Here is a 19,202-nt window from a genome sequence, read left to right as displayed (position 1 = left end):
GTTATGTGCCAAGTTTCGTGCTAAACAAACCAAGTTTAAGCTACTTTATGCGCAAAAGGGCCAAAAACGCTAAAAAACTCTTAAAATCGCAACTTAACAAGTAATTTCTAGTATATGACTATGATTTTCAATTCTAACCACTTCAACACAATAAGATATACCAAATAGCGTTGTGTGCGAAGTTTCGCGCAAAACAAACCAAGTTTGAGCTACTTTATGCGCAAAAGTGCCAAAAATGCTTAAAAACCCTTAAAATCGCAACTTAACACGTAATTTCTAGCATATTACTATGATTTTCAATTCAAACCACTTCAACACAATAATATATACCAAATAGCGTTGTGTGCAAAGTTTCGTGCAAAACAAACCAAGTTTGAGCTACTTGTTGCGCAATAGTGCCAAAAATGCTTAAAAACATTTAAAATCGCAACTTAACAAGCAATTCTAGTATATGACTATGATATTAAATTCTAACAACTTCAAGACAATAATATATACCAAATAGTGTTGTGTGCCAAGTTTCGTGCAAAACAAACCAAGGTTGAGCTACTTTATGCGCAAAAGTGCCAAAAATGCTTAAAAATCCTTAAAACCGCAACTTAACACGTAATTTCTAGCATATTACTATGATTTTCAATTCAAACCACTTCAACACAATAATATATACCAAATAGCGTTGTGTGCAAAGTTTCGTGCAAAACAAACCAAGTTTGAGCTACTTGTTGCGCAATAGTGCCAAAAATGCTTAAAAACATTTAAAATCGCAACTTAACAAGCAATTCTAGTATATGACTATGATTTTAAATTCTAACCACTTCAACATAAAAATATATACCAAATAGTGTTGTGTGCCAAGTTTCGTGCAAAACAAACCAAGGTTGAGCTACTTTATGCGCAAAAGTGCCAAAAACGCTTCAAAACCCTTAAAATCGCAACTTAATACGTAATTTCTAACATATGACGATGATTTTGAATTCTAACCACTTCTACAAAATAATATATACCACATAGTGTTGTGTGCCAAGTTTCGTGCTAAACAAACCAAGTTTGAGCTACTTTATACGCAAAAGGGCCAAAAACGCTAAAAAACCCTTAAAATCTCAACTTAACAAGTAATTTCTAGCATATGACTATGATTTTCAATTCTAACCACTTCAATACAATAGTATATACCAAATAGAGTTGTGTTCGCGCAAAACAAACCAAGTTTGAGCTACTATATGCGCAAAAGTGCCAAAAATGCTTGAAAACCCTTAAAATCGCAACTTAGCACGCAATTCTAGCATATGACTATGACTTTAAATTCTAACCACTTCAACACAATAATATATACCAAATAGTGTTGTGTGCCACGTTTCGTGAAAAAACAAACCAAGTTTGATCTACTAGCGCAAAAGGGCCAAAAACGCTTAAAAACCCTTAAAATCGCAACTTAACAAGTAATTTCTAGCATACGTATGATTTTAAATTCTAACCACTTCAACACAATAATATATACCAAATAGTGTTGTGTGCCACGTTTCATGAAAAACAAACTAACTTTGAGCTACTTGTTGCGCAAAAGTGCCAAAAAGTTTTAAAAACCCTTAAAATCGGAACTCAACACGAAATTCTAGTATATGACTATGATTTTAAATTCTAACCACTTCAACACAATAATATATACCAAATAGTGTTGTGTGCCAAGTTTCGTGCAAAACAAACCAAGGTTGAGCTACTTTATGCGCAAAAGTGCCAAAAACGCTTCAAAACCCTTAAAATCGCAACTTAATACGTAATTTCTAACATATGACGATGATTTTGAATTCTTAACACTTCAACAAAATAATATATACGACATAGTGTTATTTGCCAAGTTTCGTGCTAAACAAACCAAGTTTGAGCTACTTTATGCGCAAAAGGGCCAAAAACGCTAAAAAACCCTTAAAATCGCAACTTAACAAGTAATTTCTAGTATATGACTATGATTTTCAATTCTAACCACTTCAACACAATAACATATACCAAATAGCGTTGTGTGCGAAGTTTCGCGCAAAACAAACCAAGTTTGAGCTACTTTATGCGCAAAAGTGCCAAAAATGCTTAAAAATCCTTAAAACCGCAACTTAACACGTAATTTCTAGCATATTACTATGATTTTCAATTCAAACCACTTCAACACAATAATATATACCAAATAGCGTTGTGTGCAAAGTTTCGTGCAAAACAAACCAAGTTTGAGCTACTTGTTGCGCAATAGTGCCAAAAATGCTTAAAAACATTTAAAATCGCAACTTAACAAGCAATTCTAGTATATGACTATGATTTTAAATTCTAACCACTTCAACATAAAAATATATACCAAATAGTGTTGTGTGCCAAGTTTCGTGCAAAACAAACCAAGGTTGAGCTACTTTATGCGCAAAAGTGCCAAAAACGCTTCAAAACCCTTAAAATCGCAACTTAATACGTAATTTCTAACATATGACGATGATTTTGAATTCTAACCACTTCAACAAAATAATATATACCACATAGTGTTGTGTGCCAAGTTTCGTGCTAAACAAACCAAGTTTGAGCTACTTTATACGCAAAAGGGCCAAAAACGCTAAAAAACCCTTAAAATCACAACTTAACAAGTAATTTCTAGCATATGACTATGATTTTCAATTCTAACCACTTCAATACAATAGTATATACCAAATAGAGTTGTGTTCGCGCAAAACAAACCAAGTTTGAGCTACTATATGCGCAAAAGTGCCAAAAATGCTTGAAAACCCTTAAAATCGCAACTTAGCACGCAATTCTAGCATATGACTATGACTTTAAATTCTAACCACTTCAACACAAGAATATATACCAAATAGTGTTGTGTGCCACGTTTCGTGAAAAAACAAACCAAGTTTGATCTACTTTATGCGCAAAAGGGCCAAAAACGCTTAAAAACCCTTAAAATCGCAACTTAACAAGTAATTTCTAGCATACGTATGATTTTAAATTCTAACCACTTCAACACAATAATATATACCAAATAGTGTTGTGTGCCACGTTTCATGAAAAACAAACCAACTTTGAGCTACTTGTTGCGCAAAAGTGCCAAAAAGTTTTAAAAACCCTTAAAATCGGAACTTAACACGAAATTCTAGTATATGACTATGATTTTAAATTCTAACCACTTCAACACAATAATATATACCAAATAGTGTTGTGTGCCAAGTTTCGTGCAAAAGAAACCAAGTTTGAGCTACTTTATGCGCAAACGGGCCAAAAACGCTTCAAAACCCTTAAAATCGCAACTTAATACGTAATTTCTAACATATGACGATGATTTTGAATTCTAAACACTTCAACAAAATAATATATACGACATAGTGTTATGTGCCAAGTTTCGTGCTAAACAAACCAAGTTTAAGCTACTTTATGCGCAAAAGGGCCAAAAACGCTAAAAAACTCTTAAAATCGCAACTTAACAAGTAATTTCTAGTATATGACTATGATTTTCAATTCTAACCACTTCAACACAATAATATATACCAAATAGCGTTGTGTGCGAAGTTTCGCGCAAAACAAACCAAGTTTGAGCTACTTTATGCGCAAAAGTGCCAAAAATGCTTAAAAACCCTTAAAATCGCAACTTAACACGTAATTTCTAGCATATTACTATGATTTTCAATTCAAACCACTTCAACACAATAATATATACCAAATAGCGTTGTGTGCAAAGTTTCGTGCAAAACAAACCAAGTTTGAGCTACTTGTTGCGCAATAGTGCCAAAAATGCTTAAAAACATTTAAAATCGCAACTTAACAAGCAATTCTAGTATATGACTATGATTTTAAATTCTAACCACTTCAACATAATAATATATACCAAATAGTGTTGTGTGCCAAGTTTCGTGCAAAACAAACCAAGGTTGAGCTACTTTATGCGCAAAAGTGCCAAAAACGCTTCAAAACCCTTAAAATCGCAACTTAATACGTAATTTCTTACATATGACGATGATTTTGAATTCTAACCACTTCAACAAAATAATATATACCACATAGTGTTGTGTGCCAAGTTTCGTGCTAAACAAACCAAGTTTGAGCTACTTTATACGCAAAAGGGCCAAAAACGCTAAAAAACCCTTAAAATCACAACTTAACAAGTAATTTCTAGCATATGACTATGATTTTCAATTCTAACCACTTCAATACAATAATATATACCAAATAGAGTTGTGTTCGCGCAAAACAAACCAAGTTTGAGCTACTATATGCGCAAAAGTGCCAAAAATGCTTGAAAACCCTTAAAATTGCAACTTAGCACGCAATTCTAGCATATGACTATGATTTTAAATTCTAACCACTTCAACACAATAATATATACCAAATAGTGTTGTGTGCCACGTTTCGTGAAAAAACAAACCAAGTTTGATCTACTTTATGCGCAAAAGGGCCAAAAACGCTTAAAAACCCTTAAAATCGCAACTTAACAAGTAATTTCTAGCATACGTATGATTTTAAATTCTAACCACTTCAACACAATAATATATACCAAATAGTGTTGTGTGCCACGTTTCATGAAAAACAAACCAACTTTGAGCTACTTGTTGCGCAAAAGTGCCAAAAAGTTTTAAAAACCCTTAAAATCGGAACTTAACACGAAATTCTAGTATATGACTATGATTTTAAATTCTAACCACTTCAACACAATAATATATACCAAATAGTGTTGTGTGCCAAGTTTCGTGCAAAAGAAACCAAGTTTGAGCTACTTTATGCGCAAACGGGCCAAAAACGCTTCAAAACCCTTAAAATCGCAACTTAATACGTAATTTCTAACATATGACGATGATTTTGAATTCTAAACACTTCAACAAAATAATATATACGACATAGTGTTATGTGCCAAGTTTCGTGCTAAACAAACCAAGTTTAAGCTACTTTATGCGCAAAAGGGCCAAAAACGCTAAAAAACTCTTAAAATCGCAACTTAACAAGTAATTTCTAGTATATGACTATGATTTTCAATTCTAACCACTTCAACACAATAATATATACCAAATAGCGTTGTGTGCGAAGTTTCGCGCAAAACAAACCAAGTTTGAGCTACTTTATGCGCAAAAGTGCCAAAAATGCTTAAAAACCCTTAAAATCGCAACTTAACACGTAATTTCTAGCATATTACTATGATTTTCAATTCAAACCACTTCAACACAATAATATATACCAAATAGCGTTGTGTGCAAAGTTTCGTGCAAAACAAACCAAGTTTGAGCTACTTGTTGCGCAATAGTGCCAAAAATGCTTAAAAACATTTAAAATCGCAACTTAACAAGCAATTCTAGTATATGACTATGATTTTAAATTCTAACCACTTCAACATAATAATATATACCAAATAGTGTTGTGTGCCAAGTTTCGTGCAAAACAAACCAAGGTTGAGCTACTTTATGCGCAAAAGTGCCAAAAACGCTTCAAAACCCTTAAAATCGCAACTTAATACGTAATTTCTTACATATGACGATGATTTTGAATTCTAACCACTTCAACAAAATAATATATACCACATAGTGTTGTGTGCCAAGTTTCGTGCTAAACAAACCAAGTTTGAGCTACTTTATACGCAAAAGGGCCAAAAACGCTAAAAAACCCTTAAAATCACAACTTAACAAGTAATTTCTAGCATATGACTATGATTTTCAATTCTAACCACTTCAATACAATAATATATACCAAATAGAGTTGTGTTCGCGCAAAACAAACCAAGTTTGAGCTACTATATGCGCAAAAGTGCCAAAAATGCTTGAAAACCCTTAAAATTGCAACTTAGCACGCAATTCTAGCATATGACTATGATTTTAAATTCTAACCACTTCAACACAATAATATATACCAAATAGTGTTGTGTGCCACGTTTCGTGAAAAAACAAACCAAGTTTGATCTACTTTATGCGCAAAAGGGCCAAAAACGCTTAAAAACCCTTAAAATCGCAACTTAACAAGTAATTTCTAGCATACGTATGATTTTAAATTCTAACCACTTCAACACAATAATATATACCAAATAGTGTTGTGTGCCACGTTTCATGAAAAACAAACCAACTTTGAGCTACTTGTTGCGCAAAAGTGCCAAAAAGTTTTAAAAACCCTTAAAATCGGAACTTAACACGAAATTCTAGTATATGACTATGATTTTAAATTCTAACCACTTCAACACAATAATATATACCAAATAGTGTTGTGTGCCAAGTTTCGTGCAAAAGAAACCAAGTTTGAGCTACTTTATGCGCAAACGGGCCAAAAACGCTTCAAAACCCTTAAAATCGCAACTTAATACGTAATTTCTAACATATGACGATGATTTTGAATTCTAAACACTTCAACAAAATAATATATACGACATAGTGTTATGTGCCAAGTTTCGTGCTAAACAAACCAAGTTTAAGCTACTTTATGCGCAAAAGGGCCAAAAACGCTAAAAAACTCTTAAAATCGCAACTTAACAAGTAATTTCTAGTATATGACTATGATTTTCAATTCTAACCACTTCAACACAATAATATATACCAAATAGCGTTGTGTGCGAAGTTTCGCGCAAAACAAACCAAGTTTGAGCTACTTTATGCGCAAAAGTGCCAAAAATGCTTAAAAACCCTTAAAATCGCAACTTAACACGTAATTTCTAGCATATTACTATGATTTTCAATTCAAACCACTTCAACACAATAATATATACCAAATAGCGTTGTGTGCAATGTTTCGTGCAAAACAAACCAAGTTTGAGCTACTTGTTGCGCAATAGTGCCAAAAATGCTTAAAAACATTTAAAATCGCAACTTAACAAGCAATTCTAGTATATGACTATGATTTTAAATTCTAACCACTTCAACATAATAATATATACCAAATAGTGTTGTGTGCCAAGTTTCGTGCAAAACAAACCAAGGTTGAGCTACTTTATGCGCAAAAGTGCCAAAAACGCTTCAAAACCCTTAAAATCGCAACTTAATACGTAATTTCTTACATATGACGATGATTTTGAATTCTAACCACTTCAACAAAATAATATATACCACATAGTGTTGTGTGCCAAGTTTCGTGCTAAACAAACCAAGTTTGAGCTACTTTATACGCAAAAGGGCCAAAAACGCTAAAAAACCCTTAAAATCACAACTTAACAAGTAATTTCTAGCATATGACTATGATTTTCAATTCTAACCACTTCAATACAATAATATATACCAAATAGAGTTGTGTTCGCGCAAAACAAACCAAGTTTGAGCTACTATATGCGCAAAAGTGCCAAAAATGCTTGAAAACCCTTAAAATCGCAACTTAGCACGCAATTCTAGCATATGACTATGACTTTAAATTCTAACCACTTCAACACAAGAATATATACCAAATAGTGTTGTGTGCCACGTTTCGTGAAAAAACAAACCAAGTTTGATCTACTTTATGCGCAAAAGGGCCAAAAACGCTTAAAAACCCTTAAAATCGCAACTTAACAAGTAATTTCTAGCATACGTATGATTTTAAATTCTAACCACTTCAACACAATAATATATACCAAATAGTGTTGTGTGCCACGTTTCATGAAAAACAAACCAACTTTGAGCTACTTGTTGCGCAAAAGTGCCAAAAAGTTTTAAAAACCCTTAAAATCGGAACTTAACACGAAATTCTAGTATATGACTATGATTTTAAATTCTAACCACTTCAACACAATAATATATACCAAATAGTGTTGTGTGCCAAGTTTCGTGCAAAAGAAACCAAGTTTGAGCTACTTTATGCGCAAACGGGCCAAAAACGCTTCAAAACCCTTAAAATCGCAACTTAATACGTAATTTCTAACATATGACGATGATTTTGAATTCTAAACACTTCAACAAAATAATATATACGACATAGTGTTATGTGCCAAGTTTCGTGCTAAACAAACCAAGTTTAAGCTACTTTATGCGCAAAAGGGCCAAAAACGCTAAAAAACTCTTAAAATCGCAACTTAACAAGTAATTTCTAGTATATGACTATGATTTTCAATTCTAACCACTTCAACACAATAATATATACCAAATAGCGTTGTGTGCGAAGTTTCGCGCAAAACAAACCAAGTTTGAGCTACTTTATGCGCAAAAGTGCCAAAAATGCTTAAAAACCCTTAAAATCGCAACTTAACACGTAATTTCTAGCATATTACTATGATTTTCAATTCAAACCACTTCAACACAATAATATATACCAAATAGCGTTGTGTGCAAAGTTTCGTGCAAAACAAACCAAGTTTGAGCTACTTGTTGCGCAATAGTGCCAAAAATGCTTAAAAACATTTAAAATCGCAACTTAACAAGCAATTCTAGTATATGACTATGATTTTAAATTCTAACCACTTCAACATAATAATATATACCAAATAGTGTTGTGTGCCAAGTTTCGTGCAAAACAAACCAAGGTTGAGCTACTTTATGCGCAAAAGTGCCAAAAACGCTTCAAAACCCTTAAAATCGCAACTTAATACGTAATTTCTTACATATGACGATGATTTTGAATTCTAACCACTTCAACAAAATAATATATACCACATAGTGTTGTGTGCCAAGTTTCGTGCTAAACAAACCAAGTTTGAGCTACTTTATACGCAAAAGGGCCAAAAACGCTAAAAAACCCTTAAAATCACAATTTAACAAGTAATTTCTAGCATATGACTATGATTTTCAATTCTAACCACTTCAATACAATAATATATACCAAATAGAGTTGTGTTCGCGCAAAACAAACCAAGTTTGAGCTACTATATGCGCAAAAGTGCCAAAAATGCTTGAAAACCCTTAAAATTGCAACTTAGCACGCAATTCTAGCATATGACTATGATTTTAAATTCTAACCACTTCAACACAATAATATATACCAAATAGTGTTGTGTGCCACGTTTCGTGAAAAAACAAACCAAGTTTGATCTACTTTATGCGCAAAAGGGCCAAAAACGCTTAAAAACCCTTAAAATCGCAACTTAACAAGTAATTTCTAGCATACGTATGATTTTAAATTCTATCCACTTCAACACAATAATATATACCAAATAGTGTTGTGTGCCACGTTTCATGAAAAACAAACCAACTTTGAGCTACTTGTTGCGCAAAAGTGCCAAAAAGTTTTAAAAACCCTTAAAATCGCAACTTAACACGAAATTCTAGTATATGACTATGATTTTAAATTCTAACCACTTCAACACAATAATATATACCATATAGTGTACTGTGCCAAGTTTCGTGCAAAACAAACCAAGTTTGAGCTACTTTATGCGCAAAAGGGCCAAAAACGCTTCAAAACCATTAAAATCGCAACTTAATACGTAATTTCTAACATATGACGATGATTTTGAATTCTAAACACTTCAACAAAATAATATATACGACATAGTGTTATTTGCCAAGTTTCGTGCTAAACAAACCAAGTTTGAGCTACTTTATGCGCAAAAGGGCCAAAAACGCTAAAAAACCCTTAAAATTGCAACTTAACAAGTAATTTCTAGTATATGACTATGATTTTCAATTCTAACCACTTCAATACAATAATATATACCAAATAGAGTTGTGTTCGCGCAAAACAAACCAAGTTTGAGCTACTATATGCGCAAAAGTGCCAAAAATGGTTGAAAACCCTTAAAATCGCAACTTAGCACGCAATTCTAGCATATGACTATGATTTTAAATTCTAACCACTTCAACACAATAATATATACCAAATAGTGTGTTGTGTGCCACGTTTCGTGGAAAAACAAACCAAGTTTGATCTACTTTATGCGCAAAAGGGCCAAAAACGCTTAAAAACCCTTAAAATCGCAACTTAACAAGTAATTTCTAGTATACGTATGATTTTAAATTCTAACCACTTCAACACAATAATATATACCAAATAGTGTTGTGTGCCACGTTTCATGAAAAACAAACCAACTTTGAGCTACTTGTTGCGCAAAAGTGCCAAAAAGTTTTAAAAACCCTTAAAATCGCAACTTAACACGAAATTCTAGTATATGACTATGATTTTAAATTCTAACCACTTCAACACAATAATATATACCAAATAGTGTTGTGTGCCAAGTTTCGTGCAAAACAAACCAAGTTTGAGCTACTTTATGCGCAAAAGGGCCAAAAACGCTTCAAAACCCTTAAAATCGCAACTTAATACGTAATTTCTAACATATGACGATGATTTTGAATTCTAAAACACTTCAACAAAAATAATATATACGACATAGTGTTATGTGCCAAGTTTCGTGCTAAACAAACCAAGTTTAAGCTACTTTATGCGCAAAAGGGCCAAAAACGCTAAAAAACTCTTAAAATCGCAACTTAACAAGTAATTTCTAGTATATGACTATGATTTTCAATTCTAACCACTTCAACACAATAATATATACCAAATAGCGTTTGTGTGCAAAGTTTCGTGCAAAACAAACCAAGTTTGAGCTACTTGTTGCGCAATAGTGCCAAAAATGCTTTAAAAACATTTAAAATCGCAACTTAACAAGCAATTCTAGTATATGACTATGATTTTAAATTCTAACCACTTCAACACAATAATATATACCAAATAGTGTTGTGTGCCAAGTTTCGTGCAAAACCAAACCAAGGTTGAGCTACTTTATGCGCAAAAGTGCCAAAAACGCTTCAAAACCCTTAAAATCGCAACTTAATACGTAATTTCTAACATATGACGATGATTTTGAATTCTTAACACTTCAACAAAATAATATATACGACATAGTGTTATTTGCCAAGTTTCGTGCTAAACAAACCAAGTTTGAGCTACTTTATGCGCAAAAGGGCCAAAAACGCTAAAAAACCCTTAAAATCGCAACTTACAAGTAATTTCTAGTATATGACTATGATTTTTCAATTCTAACCACTTCAACACAATAACATATACCAAATAGCGTTGTGTGCGAAGTTTCGCGCAAAACAAACCAAGTTTGAGCTACTTTATGGCGCAAAAGTGCCAAAAATGCTTAAAAATCCTTAAAATCGCAACTTAACACGTAATTCTAGCATATGAATATGATTTTAAATTCTAACCACTTCAACACAATAATATATACCAAATAGTGTTGTGTGCCAAGTTTCGTGCAAAACAAACCAAGTTTGAGCTACTTGTTGCGCAATAGTGCCAAAAATGCTTAAAAACATTTAAAATCGCAACTTAACAAGCAATTCTAGTATATGACTATGATTTTAAATTCTAACCACTTCAACATAATAATATATACCAAATAGTGTTGTGTGCCAGAGTTTCGTGCAAAACAAACCAAGGTTGAGCTACTTTATGCGCAAAAGTGCCAAAAACGCTTCAAAACCCTTAAAATCGCAACTTAATACGTAATTTCTTACATATGACGATGATTTTGAATTCTAAACACTTCAACAAAATAATATATACGACATAGTGTTATGTGCCAAGTTTCGTGCTAAACAAACCAAGTTTAAGCTACTTTATGCGCAAAAGGGCCAAAAACGCTAAAAAAACTCTTAAAATCGCAACTTAACAAGTAATTTCTAGTATATGACTATGATTTTCAATTCTAACCACTTCAACACAATAATATATACCAAATAGCGTTGTGTGCGAAGTTTCGCGCAAAACAAACCAAGTTTGAGCTACTTTATGCGCAAAAGTGCCAAAAATGCTTAAAAACCCTTAAAATCGCAACTTAACACGTAATTTCTAGCATATTACTATGATTTTCAATTCAAACCACTTCAACACAATAATATATACCAAATAGCGTTGTGTGCAAAGTTTCGTGCAAAACAAATCAAGTTTGAGCTACTTGTTGCGCAATAGTGCCAAAAATGCTTAAAAACATTTAAATCGCAACTTAACAAGCAATTCTAGTATATGACTATGATTTTAAATTCTAACCACTTCAACATAATAATATATACCAAATAGTGTTGTGTGTGCCAAGTTTCGTGCAAAACAAACCAAGGTTGAGCTACTTTATGCGCAAAAGTGCCAAAAACGCTTCAAAACCCTTAAAATCGCAACTTAATACGTAATTTCTTACATATGACGATGATTTTGAATTCTAACCACTTCAACAAAATAATATATACCACATAGTGTTGTGTGCCAAGTTTCGTGCTAAACAAACCAAGTTTGAGCTACTTTATACGCAAAAGGGCCAAAAACGCTAAAAAACCCTTAAAATCACAACTTAACAAGTAATTTCTAGCATATGACTATGATTTTCAATTCTAACCACTTCAATACAATAATATATACCAAATAGAGTTGTGTTCGCGCAAAACAAACCAAGTTTGAGCTACTATATGCGCAAAAGTGCCAAAAATGCTTGAAAACCCTTAAAATTGCAACTTAGCACGCAATTCTAGCATATGACTATGATTTTAAATTCTAACCACTTCAACACAATAATATATACCAAATAGTGTTGTGTGCCACGTTTCGTGAAAAAACAAACCAAGTTTGATCTACTTTATGCGCAAAAGGGCCAAAAAACGCTTAAAAAACCCTTAAAATCGCAACTTAACAAGTAATTTCTAGCATACGTATGATTTTAAATTCTATCCACTTCAACACAATAATATATACCAAATAGTGTTGTGTGCCACGTTTCATGAAAAACAAACCAACTTTGAGCTACTTGTTGCGCAAAAGTGCCAAAAAGTTTTAAAACCCTTAAAATCGCAACTTAACACGAAATTCTAGTATATGACTATGATTTTAAATTCTATCCACTTCAACACAATAATATATACCAAATAGTGTACTGTGCCAAGTTTCGTGCAAAACAAACCAAGTTTGAGCTACTTTATGCGCAAAAGGGCCAAAAACGCTTCAAAACCATTAAAATCGCAACTTAATACGTAATTTCTAACATATGACGATGATTTTGAATTCTAAACACTTCAACAAAATAATATATACGACATAGTGTTATTTGCCAAGTTTCGTGCTAAACAAACCAAGTTTGAGCTACTTTATGCGCAAAAGGGCCAAAAACGCTAAAAAACCCTTAAAATTGCAACTTAACAAGTAATTTCTAGTATATGACTATGATTTTCATTCTAACCACTTCAATACAATAATATATACCAAATAGAGTTGTGTTCGCGCAAAACAAACCAAGTTTGAGCAACTATATGCGCAAAAGTGCCAAAAATGGTTGAAAACCCTTAAAATCGCAACTTAGCACGCAATTCTAGCATATGACTATGATTTTAAATTCTAACCACTTCAACACAATAATATATACCAAATAGTGTTGTGTGCCCACGTTTCGTGAAAAACAAACCAAGTTTGATCTACTTTATGCGCAAAAGGGCCAAAAACGCTTAAAAACCCTTAAAATCGCAACTTAACAAGTAAATTTCTAGCATACGTATGATTTTAAATTCTAACCACTTCAACACAATAATATATACCAAATAGTGTTGTGTGCCACGGTTTCATGAAAAACAAACCAACTTTGAGCTACTTGTTGCGCAAAAGTGCCAAAAAGTTTTAAAAAACCCTTAAAATCGCACTTAACACGAAATTCTAGTATATGACTATGATTTTAAATTCTAACCCACTTCAACACAATAATATATACCAAATAGTGTTGTGTGCCAAGTTTCGTGCAAAAGAAACCAAGGTTGAGCTACTTTATGCGCAAACGGGCCAAAAACGCTTCAAAACCCTTAAAATCGCAACTTTAATACGTAATTTCTAACATATGACGATGATTTTGAATTCTAAACACTTCAACAAAATAATATATACGACATAGTGTTATGTGCCAAGTTTCGTGCTAAACAAACCAAGTTTAGCTACTTTATGCGCAAAAGGGCCAAAAAACGCAAAAAAACTCTTAAAATCGCAACTTAACAAGTAATTTCTAGTATATGACTATGATTTTCAATTCTAACCACTTCAACACAATAATATATACCAAATAGCGTTGTGTGCGAAGTTTCGCGCAAAACAAACCAAGTTTGAGCTACTTTATGCGCAAAAGTGCCAAAAATGCTTAAAAAACCCTTAAAATCGCAACTTAACACGTAATTTCTAGCATATTACTATGATTTTCAATTCAAACCACTTCACCACAATAATAATATACCAAATAGCGTTGTGTGCAAAGTTTCGTGCAAAACAAACCAAGTTTGAGCTACTTGTTGCGCAATAGTGCCAAAAATGCTTAAAAACATTTAAAATCGCAACTTAACAGCAATTCTAGTATATGACTATGATTTTAAATTCTAACCACTTCAACATAATAATATATACCAAATAGTGTTGTGTGCCAAGTTTCGTGCAAAACAAACCAAGGTTGAGCTACTTTATGCGCAAAAGTGCCAAAAACGCTTCAAACCCTTAAATCGCAACTTAATACGTAATTTCTTACATATGACGATGATTTTGAATTCTAACCACTTCAACAAAATAATATATACCACATAGTGTTGTGTGCCAAGTTTCGTGCTAAACAAACCAAGTTTGAGCTACTTTATACGCAAAAGGGCCAAAAACGCTAAAAAACCATTAAAATCACAACTAAACAAGTAATTTCTAGCATATGACTATGATTTTCAATTCTAACCACATCAATACAATAATATATACCAAAATAGAGTTGTGTTCGCGCAAAACAAACCAAGTTTTGAGCTACTATATGCGCAAAAGTGCCAAAAATGCTTGAAAACCCTTAAAATTGCAACTTAGCACGCAATTCTAGCATTGACTATGATTTTAAATTCTAACCACTTCAACACATAATATATACCAAATAGTGTTGTGTGCCACGTTTCGTGAAAAGCAAACCAAGTTTGATCTACTTTTATGCGCAAAAGGGCCCAAAAACGCTTAAAAACCCTTAAATCGCAACTTAACAAGTAATTTCTAGCATACGTATGATTTTAATTCTAACCACTTCAACACAATAATATATACCAAATAGTGTTGTGTGCCACGTTTTCATGAAAAACAAACCAACTTTGAGCTACTTGTTGCGCAAAAGTGCCAAAAAGTTTTAAAAACCTTAAAATCGCAACTTAACACGAAATTCTAGTATATGACTATGATTTTAAATTCTAACCACTTCAACACAATAATATATACCAAATAGTGTTGTGTGCCAAGTTTCGTGCAAAAACAAACCAAGTTTGAGCTACTTTATGCGCAAAAGGGCCAAAAACGCTTCAAAACCCTTAAAATCGCAACTTAATACGTAATTTCTAAACATATGACGATGGATTTTGAATTCTAAACACTTCAACATAATAATATATACGACATAGTGTTATGTGCCAAGTTTCGTGCTAAACAAACCAAGTTTAAGCTACTTTATGCGCAAAAGGGCCAAAAACGCTACAAAACTCTTAAATCGAAAACTTAACAAGTAATTTCTAGTATATGACTATGATTTTCAATTCTAACCACTTCAACACAATAAGATATACCAAATAGCGTTGTGTGCGAAGTTTCGCGCAAACAAACCAAGTTTGAGCTACTTTATGCGCAAAAGTGCCAAAAATGCTTAAAAACCCTTAAAATCGCAACTTAACACGTAATTTCTAGCATTATTACTATGATTTTCAATTCAAACCACTTCAACACAATAATATATACCAAATAGCGTTGTGTGCAAAGTTTCGTGCAAAACAACCAAGGTTTTAGCTACTTGTTGCACAATAGTGCCAAAAATGCTTAAAACATTTAAAATCGCAACTTAACAATCAATTCTAGTATATGACTATGATTTTAAATTCTAACCACTTCAACACAATAATATATACCAAATAGTGTTGTGTGCCAAGTTTCGTGCAAAACAACCAAGGTTGAGCTTACTTTATGCGCAAAAGTGCCAAAAACGCTTCAAAACCCTTAAAATCGCAACTTAATACGTAATTTCTAACATATGACGATGATTTTGAATTCTTAACACTTCAACAAAATAATATATACGACATAGTGTTATTTGCCAAGTTTCGTGCTAAACAAACCAAGTTTGAGCTACTTTATGCGCAAAAGGGCCAAAAACGCTAAAAAACCCTTAAAATCGCAACTTAACAAGTAATTTCTAGTATATGACTATGATTTGCAATTCTAACCACTTCAACACAATAACATATACCAAATAGCGTTGTGTGCGAAGTTTCGCGCAAAACAAACCAAGTTTGAGCTACTTTATGCGCAAAAGTGCCAAAAATGCTTAAAAATCCTTAAACCGCAACTTAACACGTAATTTCTAGCATATTACTATGATTTTCAATTCAAACCACTTCAACACAATAATATATACAAATAGCGTTGTGTGCAAAGTTTCGTGCAAAACAAACCAAGTTTGAGCTACTTGTTGCGCAATAGTGCCAAAAATGCTTAAAAACATTTAAAATCGCAACTTAACAAGCAATTCTAGTATATGACTTGATTTTAATTCTAACCACTTCAACATAATAATATATACCAAATAGTGTTGTGTGCCAAGTTTCGTGCAAAACAAACCAAGGTTGAGCTACTTTTATGCGCAAAAGTGCCAAAAACGCTTCAAAACCCTTAAAATCGCAACTTAATACGTAATTTCTAACATATGACGATGATTTTGATTCTAACCACTTCAACAAAATAATATATACCACATAGTGTTGTGTGCCAAGTTTCCGTGCTAAACAAACCAAGTTTGAGCTTACTTTATACGCAAAAGGGCCAAAAAACGCTAAAAAACCCTTAAAATCACAACTTTTAACAAGTAATTTCTAGCATATGACTATGATTTTCAATTCTAACCACCTTCAATACAATAATATATACCAAATAGAGTTGTGTTCGCGCAAAACAAACCAAGTTTGAGCTACTATATGCGCAAAAGTGCCAAAAATGCTTGAAAACCTTAAAATCGCAACTTAGCACGCAATTCTAGCATATGAACTATGACTTTAAATTCTAACCACTTCAACACAAGAATATATACCAAATAGGTTGTGTGCCACGTTTCGTGAAAAAACAAACCAAGTTTGATCTACTTTATGCGCAAAAGGGCCAAAAACGCTTAAAAAACCCTTAAAATCGCAACTTTAACAAGTAATTTCTAGCATACGTATGATTTTAAATTCTAACCACTTCAACACAATAATATATACCAATAGTCTTGTGTGCCACGTTTCATGAAAAACAAACCAACTTTGAGCTACTTGTTGCGCAAAAGTGCCAAAAAGTTTTAAAAACCCTTAAAATCCGGAACTTAACACGAAATTCTAGTATATGACTATGATTTTAAATTCTAACCACTTCAACACAATAATATATACCAAATAGTGTTGTGTGCCAAGTTTCGTGCAAAAGAAACCAAGTTTGAGCTACTTTATGCGCAAACGGGCCAAAAACGCTTCAAAACCCCTTAAAATCGCAACTTAATACGTAATTTCTAACATATGACGATGATTTTGAATTCTAAACACTTCAACAAAATAATATATACGACATAGTGTTATGTGCCAAGTTTCGTGCTAAACAAACCAAGTTTAAGCTACTTTATGCGCAAAAGGGCCAAAAAACGCTAAAAAACTCTTAAAATCGCAACTTAACAAGTAATTTCTAGTATATGACTATGATTTTCAATTCTAACCACTTCAACACAATAATATATACCAATTAGCGTTGGTGTGCGAAGTTTCGCGCAAAACAAACCAAGTTTGAGCTACTTTATGCGCAAAAGTGCCAAAAATGCTTTAAAAACCCTTAAAATCGCAACTTAACACGTAATTTCTAGCATATTACTATGATTTTCAATTCAAACCACTTCAACACAATAATATATACCAAATAGCGTTGTGTGCAAAAGTTTCGTGCAAAACAAACCAAGTTTGAGCTACTTGTTGCGCAATAGTGCCAAAAATGCTTAAAAACATTTAAAATCGCAACTTAACAAGCAATTCTAGTATATGACTATGATTTTAAATTCATAACCACTTCATAATAATAATATATACCAAATAGTGTTGTGTGCCAAGTTTCGTGCAAAACAAACCAAGGTTGAGCTACTTTATGCGGCAAAAGTGCCAAAAACGCTTCAAAACCCTTAAAATCGCAACTTAATACGATTTCTAACATATGACGATGATTTTGAATTCTAACCACTTCAACAAAATAATATATACCACATAGTGTTGTGTGCCAAGTTTCGTGCTAAACAAACCAAGTTTGACCTACTTTATACGCAAAAGGGCCAAAAACGCTAAAAACCCTTAAAATCACAACTAAACAAGTAATTTCTAGCATATGACTATGATTTTCAATTCTAACCACTTCAATACAATAATATATACCAAATAGAGTTGTGTTCGCGCAAACAAACCAAGTTTGAGCTACTATATGCGCAAAAGTGCCAAAAATGCTTGAAAACCCTTAAAATCGCAACTTAGCACGCAATTCTAGCATATGACTATGATTTTAAATTCTAACCACTTCAACACAATAATATATACCAAATAGTGTTGTGTGCCACGTTCGTGAAAAGCAAACAAGTTTGATCTACTTTATGCGCAAAAGGGCCAAAAAACGCTTAAAAACCCTTAAAATCGCAACTTAACAAAGTAATTTCTAGCATACGTATGATTTTTAAATTCTAACCACTTCAAACACATAATATATACCAAATAGTGTTTGTGTGCCACGTTTCATGAAAAACTAAAACCAACTTTGAGCTACTTGTGCGCAAAAGTGCCAAAAAGTTTTAAAAACCCTTAAAATCGCAACTTAACACGAAATTCTAGTATATGACTATGATTTTAAATTCTAACCACTTCAACACAATAATATATTACCAAATAGTGTTGTGTGCCAAGTTTCGTGCAAAACAAACCAAGTTTGAGCTACTTATGCGCAAAAGGGCCAAAAACGCTTCAAAACCCTTAAAATCGCAACTTAATACGTAATTTCTAACATATGACGATGATTTTGAAATTCTAAACACTTCAACATAATAATATATACGACATAGTGTTATGTGCCAAGTTTCGTGCTAAACAAACCAAGTTTAAGCTACTTTATGCGCAAAAGGGCCAAAAACGCTAAAAAACTCTTAAAATCGCAACTTAACAAGTAATTTCTAGTATATGACTATGATTTTCAATTCTAACCACTTCAAACACAATAAGATATACCAAATAGCGTTGTGTGCGAAGTTTCGCGCAAAACAAACCAAGTTTGAGCTACTTTATGCGCAAAAGTGC

The sequence above is a fragment of the Amaranthus tricolor genome, chromosome 13, assembly GCF_026212465.1.
Source record: "Amaranthus tricolor cultivar Red isolate AtriRed21 chromosome 13, ASM2621246v1, whole genome shotgun sequence".
Classification (NCBI taxonomy): domain Eukaryota; kingdom Viridiplantae; phylum Streptophyta; class Magnoliopsida; order Caryophyllales; family Amaranthaceae; genus Amaranthus; species Amaranthus tricolor.
The sequence above is the reverse complement of the archived record's forward strand: the minus strand, read 5'-3'. Positions refer to the sequence as shown.